Here is a 12,000-nt window from a genome sequence, read left to right on the forward strand (position 1 = left end):
TGCTCCCAACAATAATAGCTAATTACTAAATGCCAGGCGCTGTTCTGAGCATTTTACAATTTAACTGATTTAATCCTTAAGATATGAGATAAGTAAATTTATTCCCCATTTTGAAGATAAGGAAACTGAGGCACAGAGCGTTCTTAACCACTTCTCACGCTTTCAAACCTTAAAAACTACACTTTCCGTCGATCTGAAAATACGGATCCAATCCTCCAACCTCATGACTTTTGAGTCTGTATTATCTGTGTTCCCCTTGGCCTCCAGAAAGTGATGCCCAGTCATTGCCCCTAGTCAGCTCTGATCCTTCTATAGATCCCTACTGCCTTCATCCTAACCTCTAGCCTGGCGCTCGTCCTCCTCGGGCTGGCCCAGGTATACCTCATCAGCTACCACAGCAACTGACCTCCCTGTGTGTATCAGTCAGGGCTGTCAGTAACAGAATCCATTTGAGCATGTGAAAGCAGAAATTGGGTTTGTTGCAGGTGTTAGGAGTTCAGAGAATCATCAGGAGAATGAGAGGAACAGACTCAATAATAAAATCACTTCTAGGAACAAACTGCAGAACTGGCCATCTCAGAACCTTCTGTCTCTGCCATCACTCTAGCAAATACCAAGTGCTAGGAAGGACCTCAGCTTCAGTGAAAACTGCTATAGCTGCTGCCACAATACCAACGCCACATCTGTGTCAGGGCCTCAGCCTAGCAACCTGTGCTACTTTCCAAACCAGCTCCACCAGCAAAGTGCCATCTCACTGCGGTTCTCTTTCTTTATGCTGCTGTTTCTTGAAGCAAGTCCTGACTGAGCGGCAGAGCTAGGTCACATGACTGTTTCCTAGCTGCAAGGGAAGCTGGGAATTGATGCTCTCTCTTCTATTTTGGGAAGGTGGAAACCATTAGGGAGAATCACACAAATATAGAAAGACTGTTCAGACGAAGATGGACAATGATGGATAGGACAAATGTCCTAGACACACATACTCTCCTTTAGCCTGGAATGCCCTTTTCTGTACCTGATGAATGACATCTCATTTTTAAAATAAATTTATTGCACTGTGTCAGGTCTTAGCTGCAGCACATGGGACCTTCATTGCATCATACAGACTCTCTAGTTGTAGCACATAGGCTCAGTAGTTACGGTTTATGGGCTTAGTTTTTCTGTGGCATGCAGGGTCTAGTTCCATGACCAGGGATCAGACCTAATTTCCCTGTCTTCCAAGGTGAATTCTCAACCCCTGGACCACCAGGGACACCCCAACATCTCATTTTTTAAGGATTCCTCAAGTGTCACCTCTTTCAGGAAGCCTATCTTGACTGCCCACCGCCATCCCACCCCTGCCTGGGTATAGTTAGGTGCCACCCTAGTACCCTATAGACCTCATAGCACTGATCACAACAGGCCAAGTGCTGTGATTAGCCTCCCCTGCCCCCACTAGATTATGAACTTCCTGAAAGGCAGGGGCTCCCTCATCAAGCTCTTGCCATAGGCCTGACATCAATGGAAACTTAGTGAGGGTTTTCTGAATAAATAAATAGATAAATGAATGAAGAGAGTGAGTTCTCCTCTACCTAGACTTTGGCAGAAACAGGAGTCTCTCCAGGGAAACTGAGGCCCAGAAGAAGGGATATAGGCATGGGGGTGGTAGGTGCAAACAGAAATGAGCAAGGGAAAGAAGAGGCTGCTAATCTGTTAGACTAGTTACAGCAAATCGTTTACATGGTTGGCTTCCCTGTTGGCTCCATCTGTTGTGAAAGAAATGTTCAGGGAGACACCTGGGACTAGGGACAGAGTTTGGGGATGCTTATGGAACCAGCTAGGGTGGCTGTGAGTTCCTAAGGCAAGAAGATGGAGCAGAAGGGAAAGAAGGACAAGAGATCTGGCTTTGAATCCCTTTTCTGCTACTGGTTCCCTGAGAGGCTTCGGCAAGTGTTTCTATCTTCCCTGTGCCTCAGTTCCCTCATTTATAAAATGGGGATATGAATGCCTCACTCCTCCCAGGTGTGTGAGGAGAAAGTGAAGTATGTCTGAAGAAGTGGCTGGCACATGGTTGGCACTCAGAAAATGCGTCCTCCTGCTCTGAGCTGGGGCTTCCCAGGTGGCGCTAGTGGTAAAGAACACGCCTGCCAATGCATAAGAGATGTGAGTTTGATCCTTGGTCAGGAAGATCCCCTGGAGGAGGGCACGGCAACCCATTTCAGTATTCTTGCCTGGAGAATCCCATGGACAGAGAAGCCTGGCGAGTTGCAGTCCATAGGGTCGCAAAGAGTCAGACACAACTGAAAAGACTTAGCACGCACGCGAGTGCTCTGAGCCAGGAGCCAGTCTTTCCTTCTCTCCCTCTAATCCTCCCCGAAAGCCTCCTACCCTGCCCAGCCCAGTCCTCCTTCCCCTTGATGTCACACAAATCTTTCTGGTGCTTTATATTTTTTTTTTAATTAAATTAAATTAATTTATTTACTTTTGGCGGCTTGCAGGGATCTCAGCACCCCTCCCGGGCCTTGGCAGTGAGAGCATAGAATCCTAACCATCAGATCACCAGAAACTCCCTTTTGGTGCTTTTAAAATGCTTACTGAGGGACTTCTCTGGTGGTCCAGTGGTTAAGACTCTGTACTTTCAATGCAGCAGTCACGCCTTCAATCCCTGGTCAAGAAACTAATCCCACATGCTGCCCAAAATAAACAAAATAAAAATGAAAGGTTTTAATTTAACAGACAGCTTGTTATTCATGATAACACAAATAAATACTTTAATTAAAAAAAATAAAATGCTATTGAATTCATTGAAATACAAAAAGTACCTTAAGAAGCTAACTCCCTAGGATGAAGGGACGTCAGTGTGAGTAGCTGGGCAGAAAGTTAGTAACACCCAGGCCTCTCTGGGACAGTCAGACCAGGCACACGTGAAGCCATTGGCAGGAACCCAGACTCCTCACTTTTTACATGGATCTCTGAGAAGGAGAGGCTAACTCACTTAGCAAGCAGACTATCCTTCTAAAAGCGCTAGGATAGAACGGTGGCCACCTAGCTTCCTCTGCCTGTCCAGCTTTCGTTCCCCTTCTTTGGTAGCAAAGCCCACTCTTCCTGTCAGCAACTTGCTGTGTGTTACTCTCGGTCCTGTGAGGCTGACCTCAGGCTGCCTGGCTGCTCAGAGCACTCTCTGGTCTTGAGCACAGGGATGGGGCTTGAGGTGGTCACGTGATCCATGTCAGGTCAATAAGAGGAAAAACCTGGGGTTCTCGGCAGAGCTACCAGAAGGGAAATGCTGCTCATTCACAGGACTTACTATGCGGATAGAGCGTACACCTGAACCCAGCAGTGACCATCTTTGACCATCTTTTTAGGGAGAGCCTGTCTAATGATGCAGAGAAGGCAATGACACCCCACTCCAGTACTCTTGCCTGGAAAATCCCATGGACGGAGGAGCCTGGTAGGCTGCAGTCATAGGGTCGCTAAGAGTCGGACATGACTGAGCGACTTCACTTTCCCTTATCACTTTTATGCATTGGAGAAAGAAATGGCAACCCGCTCCAGTGTTCTTGCCTGGAGAATCCCAGGAACGGGGGAGCCTGGTGGGCTGCCCTCTGTGGGGTCACACAGAGTCGGATACGACTGAAGTGACTTAGCACAGCAGCAGCAGTCTAACGATGAAGTTGACACCAAAGAAAGCAAAGCCGAGAGTTAGAAACACGTGCTAATGGTGGTGTTTGAGTGCTTGAACCCAGCCAACCTGCTGCCAGAGCCTCCCCTGTGCTTTTCAGCTACGTGAGTGAATTCCCTGTTTTGCTTAAGCTACTTGAGGTTAGGTTCCTGTCGGGTCTAGATTAAGTCACTAGGTGTGGGAATCTTTTGTCTCTCAAAAGTCACAGGAAAAAGCAATTAACGAACCGGTAATAGTGGGAGTCACCACAGAGAGGCCCTTGGTGCCTTTGGGACGGGGCTGAAGAAGATTCGCTTTCCCTGTATCTGTCCGGTTTTATGCCTTTAATTGTTTTTTCCCCTGCTGCAGGTGGGATCTTGTTTCCCTGACCAGGGATCGAGCCTGGGCCCCTGGTAGTGGAAGCACAGAATCCTAACCCCTGGATCACTAGCGAATCCCCTGTATTTTCTGTTTAAAAAATTCAGTTGTTTACACTCAAGCCATAGAGCTTGCTGTTGAAAGAACAACAGAACAGTTTTCTCACCTACCTAAACACATTTCCTTCCAAATTATATTATGCCATTTTAGAAAATTTGAAAATACCAAAATATTGTAAAGAAGACTCAAAGTATCTGTAACTGTGCCATGGTTGACATTTTAAGATATTTATTTCTGGCCTTTAATTACTTTTCATGTTTTGTTGTTATTCAGTCTTATTTAATCCCCACAGCAACCCCATGAGGTAAGACCCACTGGTGTCCCATTTTGCAGAGGATAAAACTGACCCTTAGAGAGGATAAGGGACTTGCTCACATTCAAAGGTACTAATTAGCAGATACAGAACACACAGACTCACACTTCATACATATATGATTTGGGGGAAAAAATGTCTCATACTTTATAAGTAGTTTATATTCTTATGTTTTTCACTTAAAATTATATCATAAACTTTCTCTATGATATTGACTATTTCTTTAAAACATGATTGTTAATGGCTGTAAAATATTCTCTGATATGGCTGAAGCATTATTACTTTATCTCATCATAACCTCTGGCTATTACAACTGTTTTAATGTTTCTTTCTTATTCATTTTGTTGTGATAAACTCTTTAGTATGTGAAAGCTGGGCTTCTCTGGCTATCAGTTCACATTAACCCCTAGAAGCAGACTTGCTGGGTCAAGAACAGGCAGAGTGTGTCACTCTGCCCTCCAGAAGGCTGCTCCCAGGGACAGTTCCTGAAGCATCTGTGAGTGTGCCCCAGCCATCACACACTCAACAGCACCAGTCACTACTTTACACACTTACTTGCCCACCCCTCACCCCATTCCCGTGACATAACAAGTGTCCACATTCGCATTGATCCTTCTTATGTAGAATGTGAAAGGTCTTGGGTACCAACAGGATAGAAGGCTCCGAAATCTCCTTCTTCCTTTTGTCTTTATCACCTGCAATGTGGGCACAGGCTCTCACTCCAAGCCTCAATCCTAAATTGGAAACGGAAGACTCCTCTTGGTTAAGAAAATCCGAACATGATTAAACAAATGGAAGAAGTAGTTGGGAGTATACACGACCATGAAGAGAGCAAGTTGCTAGCAAAGAAGAACACATCTAAATTATATTCCAGATAGAATCAAGGTTTTAACATACATGATGAAATAAAAAATGTGCTAGAGGAAAACACAGATGAATTATTTCATAACCTAGGAATGGGCAAAGACTATAAGGAGTGACATTAACCTAGAAGCTATTAAAGACAAAAATTACAAATTTGAGAACATAAAAAACTTGAAATTTCCATATAGCAAAAACTCTGTAAACAGAGTCAAAAGATAATTGTTATGTATTTATATACACTATTATAACTTATTTATAAATAAGAGTCTGCTGCTGCTGCTAAGTCGCTTCAGTCATGTCCGACTCTGTGCCAGCCCATAGACGGCAGCCCTCCAGGCTCAGCCATCCCTGGGATTCTCCAGGCAAGAACACCAGAATGGGTTGCCATTTCCTCCTCCAATGCATGAAAGTGAAAGGTGAAAGTGAAGTCGCTCAGTCGTGTCTGACTCTTAGCGACCCTATGGACTGCAGCCTACCAGGCTCCTCCATCCATGGGATTTTCCAAGCAAGAGTACTGGAGTGGGGTGCCATTGCTTTCTCCGAAATAAGAGTCTAACTTCATCAAAATATAATTTTTAATAAATTAATGACTAACAGATATAAAAGTAAATAAATGATATGAGCAAGATGCTTGCATAAAAACAAAACAGTTAATAAACAGAATAAAAAGATGAGCACCTTACTTATAATTCAATTAATGCAAATTAAAACAATGAGATACCAGATTGTCAAGACTGTCAGTAAGATCCCAATGAGATGTTAGATCGTCAAGATGATAAAGATGGGTAGAATACTGACAAAGAGGAAAGCTAACTGGAACATTCATACACGCTTAGTGACTACATAAACGGGCATAATAATTTTGGAGGGTAATCTGTTCCCCTATGTTGTTAAGAATGAGGTGCCCTAATATGTAATATGAAAAGATGTCTAGGATATATTGCTAAGAGAAAACAAGCAAGCTACAGATAGTATATATCACTATAACATGAATTCATTTGTTAAAAATAGAAGGGATATACAAATAAATTGTATTTAGAGGTTATAGAAATATTTGGAAGGATACACAAGAAACTGCTACCTGTTAGTTATGGTTAACTGAGGGGGTTTAGGTGGGAGAAAAAGACAACGAGGGCTTTTACTTTTCACTTTTTTTCTGTACTATTTGAACTTGTTTCTACATCATACATATGTTTTATTTTTTTTTATTTTTTATTTTTTTTATACATATGTTTTATTTAAAATATGTAAAACATGCATACAGGAATATTATTTCCCAAATTAAATCCTCCATGGCTTCCTTTTTCTTGTAGCATCAAGTATGACCCTCTTAGGCAATGGCACCCTACTCCAGTACTCTTGCTTGGAAAATCCCATGGACAGAGGAGCCTGGTAGGCTGCAGTCCATGGGGTTGCTAAGAGTCGGACACGACTGAGCGACTTCACTTTCACTTTTCACTTTCATGCATTGGAGGAGGAAATGGCAACCCCCTCCAATGTTCTTGCCTGGAGAATCCCAGGGACGGCGGGGCCTGGTGGGCTGCCGTCTATGGGGTTGCACAGAGTCGGACACAACTGAAGCAACTTAGCAGCAGAAGCAGCAGCGATGTCCCACTATAGTGGCCTTTGACGGAGTGCCTTCTGAGCCACACTGCTTCACACCTCTGTGATTGTACTGTGCTGATTGCTCATCTCCCAGTCCTGTCCCGCCATCATCTGCCTGGAAACTCCTCCCCATCCTTTAAGACCCACTCAAGCACTTCCTTCTCTGGGCAGTCTTTCTAGATTTCCCATAATAAATTTCTCATTCCCTGTGATACCTTACACATCCTTTTAACTCTTACTATTTCCTATTAAGCTTTATATTTGTCAGCTTTATTAGACATAGAGCACGGGTTCAGTTCAGTTCAGTTCAGTCGCTCAGTTGTGTCTGACTCTGCGACCCCATGAATCGCAGCACGCCAGGCCTCCCTGTCCATCACCAACTCCCGGAGTTTACCCAAACTCTTGTCCATCGAGTTGGTGATGCCATCCAGCCATCTCGTCCTCTATCGTCCCCTTCTCCTCCTGCCCCCAATCCCTCCCAGCATCAGGGTCTTTTTAGCCAGTACCTAGGATTATTAGTTCATGTCTCTAGAATGAGGAAATGAACCCACCACCCTATTCCAAGACTCCAAGTCTTTGCTTATATTTCTCTCCCTGCCTTTTCTTCATGATTCCCTAAAAGCAATACCTGGTCAGCATCATTACTATCTCTACTGAAGAAAGTTGGCTCAATGTGTATCCAAAGCACATACACACACAAAGAGAAATTCATATATTTTAATTACACTGTAATTCCATCTTGTGTCCATAAACTCATGAAGCCACCCCCCCACTCCCTTCCCCCTGCCCCCTGCCCCCGCCCAGGCCAACACCTTGGTCTAAACAGGCCCACTCTCAGTTGCAGTCCGCTGAGGATCCTCTTTGAGCCTGGGAGCACACCCAGCCGGGACTGTTGATGGGTTACAGGTATGTTCTTGCTGTTCTCAGACAGGAGCATGGGTGAGAAGGGCAAGAGTAGGTGGCCCCTTCCCTTTAAGAGTCCAAGTGCTCTCATGGATTCAGGCAGGACAATGCCAGGGGCGGGGGGCACACCCTCAGAAGACACACCTCAGCCCTCCAGCTTTACCAAGGGACATTTCAAGAAACACCACGGGAAAATGTTTTCTTATTTGCTCTATAGCGGTGTTTGAGTTTGCGCTCTGTGATGTCACACGCTGCAACCATTAACATTTTTTATCTTACGTGACAGAAGTAGACGAATGTGAGATGGAGAGGAGCGCACTGAAAGGCTCTGACGCGGCGTGCAGGTGGCCCGTCAGGCCTGGAGTGGACACCGTGGGCGTGGTGCTGGAGACTGACAGCAGGAGCCAGCAGACTGCCTTCCGAGGTGTGTATCAGGCCTCTCTGTGCCTGGCTCACACTCTCTGACTCCCTTCTCTGCCTGGGTTTTGACCCGATTTGCACTGACAATCCGTCTCAAAATGGGACACGCCTCAGCCTCTCACATCCTGCTCCAAGCTTCTCTCGGGCTGCCACCTGTGGTGCCTGTGGGAACTTGCTCAGCGTGCATTCAGGGGTCACCCAGGGACGCAGTGGTGAACTTCTCTACCCAGTAAGGCCAGGAGCCAATGGATATGGTACTCTTCCCTTTACCCCCTCCAGACTGTTCTAAGACTCCTGCTCCAATCCTCAGAAAGTCCTTGTGGACTTTAGCATACAATGGGATAACCTTTGGCTTAGATTTCTCTTCCCAGTTTTTCTCTCCTGCTCCCTGGAATCCCTTCCCAAATATACTTCTTGCACAAAAGCTCTGCTCGGGCTCTAAGTTCCTGGGAGCACAGATGATGACAAAAACCTCATCTTGGGGGATGGATGACTGATTACTTTGTTTGAGACAGGTCAAGGTTCAGATTCCAAAGAAAACATTTAATTGTTCAGGCTTAGATCATGGTCCACCCTTTGAGCACAATGATGGCAAGCCCCCAGGACTCTATCCTGGGGTGGAGGGATACTTCCCCATAGCCAATCAAGATAGTTATCAGGGACTTGCCTGATGGCTCAGTGGCTAAGGGCTCTCAACGCAGGTTCAACCTCTGATGAGGGAACTAAATCCCGCATGCCGCAAGTAAGAGCCCACATGCTGCAACAAAAGATCTCACATGCCTCAGTGAAGATTCTGAGTGATGCAACTAAGACCCAGCACAGCCAAATAATTTTTATTTTTTAAAGATGGTTATCAGAAGAAAGGTGAGAGATGACCTTTAGCAAGCTTCCTTACATTACAAGTACCTTGAGGCAGCGTGTACATATCATGCTCTTAACAACCAAGCTCTTAACAAAGCTTGGAAACACCCACACAAACCTTCTTCTGGCATTGCCTTCTCAGGACACGGCACCACCATTCTCCCAGATGCCCAAGCCTGAGTCCTGGGAGGCTGCCTCTTCCCCTCTCTTCTCCACCACAGCCAGATCATCACCCAGCCTGGCACCCACCTCTGACTCCTTAATGTGTCCTGACTTTCTCCCGCTCTCCCTCTCACCGCCATTGCCCAAAGTCTTCCAAATGATCTCCCTACCCTAACACACACACCCCCTCTCTCTGTCTCTCCTGCAAACTGTTCTTATCTATTAGAGCGATTTTCCTAAGATACAGATTTGAACACATCTCTTCACTGTTGATAAGTCTTGGCTGTCTCCCCATTGCCCTCAGGATGAAGTCTTGGAAACCTCGGTGGCATAATCTTGTCAAGACCAGGCCCTGATAGCCTCTCTGTCAACAGCCCTTGACATTCCTCCTTCCTATACAACTTCCCCTGCTGCCACACTGAACTACAAGCCAGTCTCTCTCACCCTGGTGCCTAGAATGCTCTTCTGCAATAGTTACCATTCTCAGTGCCAAGTAACAGAACACTTTGTCTCAAACTGGCTCACACAATCAGGAAATCCCTTCTTTCACTTAGCATGGAGGTATGATGGGTGCTAGGCGCTATACAATAAGCAGCTCAAAAACATGGAGTCAGCTGTTTTTGGTCTCTTTTCTCTGCAACCCTTGGGATCAGATTCATTCTAACATAGAATCCTCTCCAGGTTGGAAGAAGGTGATAGTAGACTCATACTTCACTCCTAGACATGACAACATCCACCAGAAGAAAAAGAGACCATGCCGAGGACTTCCCTGGTGGTTCAGCCATGAAGAATTTGATCCCTGGTGTGGGAAGATTCCACATGCCTTAGAACAATTAAGGCTGTGCACCACAACGACTGAGCCCACGTGCCTGGAGCCCGTGCTCCACAATAAGAGAAGCCATTTCGATGAGAAGCCCGAGCATCACAACAAAGAGTAGCCCCCACTCACCGCAACTAGAGAAAGCCCGTGCAGAGCAACAAAGACTCAGAGCAACCAGTAAGTAAATAATTAAATAAAAAGAGAGACCATGCCAAGTGTCTCTTTATTATGCACTTGGTAACTCTTCTTAGAAGCCCCCTAGCAGACCTTCCCTCACCTCACATTGGCCAGGATCGCATACATGCCCATTTCTAAATCAGTCACCAACAATAGAAAAGAGGTTATTATTGGTGGAAGAGATGTCAGGGTAGGGGTCAATCTCCATGACTACGCCACCTCCCCTCTTAATTTGTCTGGCCAATTTATTTCAAAACTCAACTGAAGTGTCATCTCCTCTGGAAAGTCACCAAATAGAAACCTCCTTCCTCTTATGTATCTGTCTCTACTACTGCTACTAACCTTACCCTCAGACTCTAAGTTCTTCCATAGCAAGGAGCTAGCTCTTGTTTACTCTGTATACACAGTGCCTAACTCGGGCTGGCACAGAAAAAATTTGTTTGTTGAATATTTCTGTAATTTAGAAAAACCTTATTCTTTCTTTGTTGGCCATGTTACCCAGCTTGTGGGATCTTAGTTCCCTGACCAGGGATTGAACCTGGGCCCACAGCAGTGAAAGAGCCAAGTCCTAAACACTGGACCACCAGGGAACTTCCCCAAACTCTGTTATTTAAATCAAAAAGTATTTTACTATATATTCGCTCTACAACCACATTTTTCAATTTCGCAACATATTCCGTCATATTATATCATCTTTTATGACAGTTAAATGGTATTTCATAGTATTGACACTCTGTACCACAAATTATTTAACCAACCCCTGAGTCTTTGGTCATTTAGATTGTTTCCAGTTTTTCTGTATTAGAAACAATGTTGCGGCAAACTTCCTTTCTCATAGATCTCCAGCACTTGGATTAGTTCCCTATGATAAATTCCTACAAGTGGCGCATGGTGTTTAAAAAAACAGAGGGCTGCAAAGTCTTTGATATTCATCCCATCAAGTTCTCCCATGTGAAATCTGGGAGAAACTGTGAAGCTTTGACCACTGGAGTATACAGCAAGAATGATGATATGTGACTTCTGAGGCCAGATCATAAAGATTCCTGCAGCTTCTACTGCGGATTTTCGGAAAGCACCCTCTCAAGATTCTCCCATTTGAAACACAGCAAAGTCACACGGAGAGGCCACAGTAATCCTGGCCCAACCCAACTTTTGAGTCATCCTAGCCTAGGCACCAGATGTGTGAGAGAAGGAACCTCTGGAAGATCCCAGCCCCAGCAGTTGGAATCTTGTTAGCTGAGTCCTCAGACACTGTGCGACAGAGGATGGCATCCTTGCCCTGCCCTGTCCAATGCCCATGGAATCCCTGAACATGAGAAAACAGCTGTTGTTCCCATTAAGTGTGGGCTTGTTGGTTATGCAGCAAAGTGTGTGTGTGCTCAGTTGCGTTTGATTCTTTGCAACCTCAGGAACTGTAGCTCCTCTGTCTGTGGACTTTTTTCAGACAAGAATACTGGAGTGGGTTAGCATTTCCTCCTCCAGGGAATCTTCCCTAACAGGGAGTTGAACCTGTTTCCTCTGTCTCCTGCATTGGCAGGTGGATTCTTTACCACTGAGCCACTTGGGAAGCCCTATGCAACAACAGTACCTGTAAAACTGGGATTCCTCTTATAAAGAGTATATACATATTAAACCTTTTGAGCCTTTAATAAATATTTAATAAAATTTTACAACTCAATGGAAAAACACCTTTGCTTCCTTTGAGAAACTGCCTCCATGGCACAGTGGGGCAGAGGTACATCTGAACTGATAGCTTGAGCAAGTTTACCAACATGCTTTTGATTGAGTTCTCTGGAAACT

At 45.0% G+C, this 12,000-nt stretch overlaps 1 non-coding gene across 1 annotated transcript; it reads right to left on the reverse strand.

Moving 5' to 3' along the window:
* Positions 1 to 10,717: 10,717 nt before the first annotated feature.
* TRNAE-UUC lies at positions 10,718 to 10,790 on the reverse strand. Its single transcript has one exon. It is a non-coding gene; the product is annotated as a tRNA-Glu (tRNA).
* Positions 10,791 to 12,000: the final 1,210 nt, after the last annotated feature.

Source organism: Bubalus bubalis, chromosome 6, assembly GCF_019923935.1.
Source record: "Bubalus bubalis isolate 160015118507 breed Murrah chromosome 6, NDDB_SH_1, whole genome shotgun sequence".
NCBI classification, from domain to species: domain Eukaryota; kingdom Metazoa; phylum Chordata; class Mammalia; order Artiodactyla; family Bovidae; genus Bubalus; species Bubalus bubalis.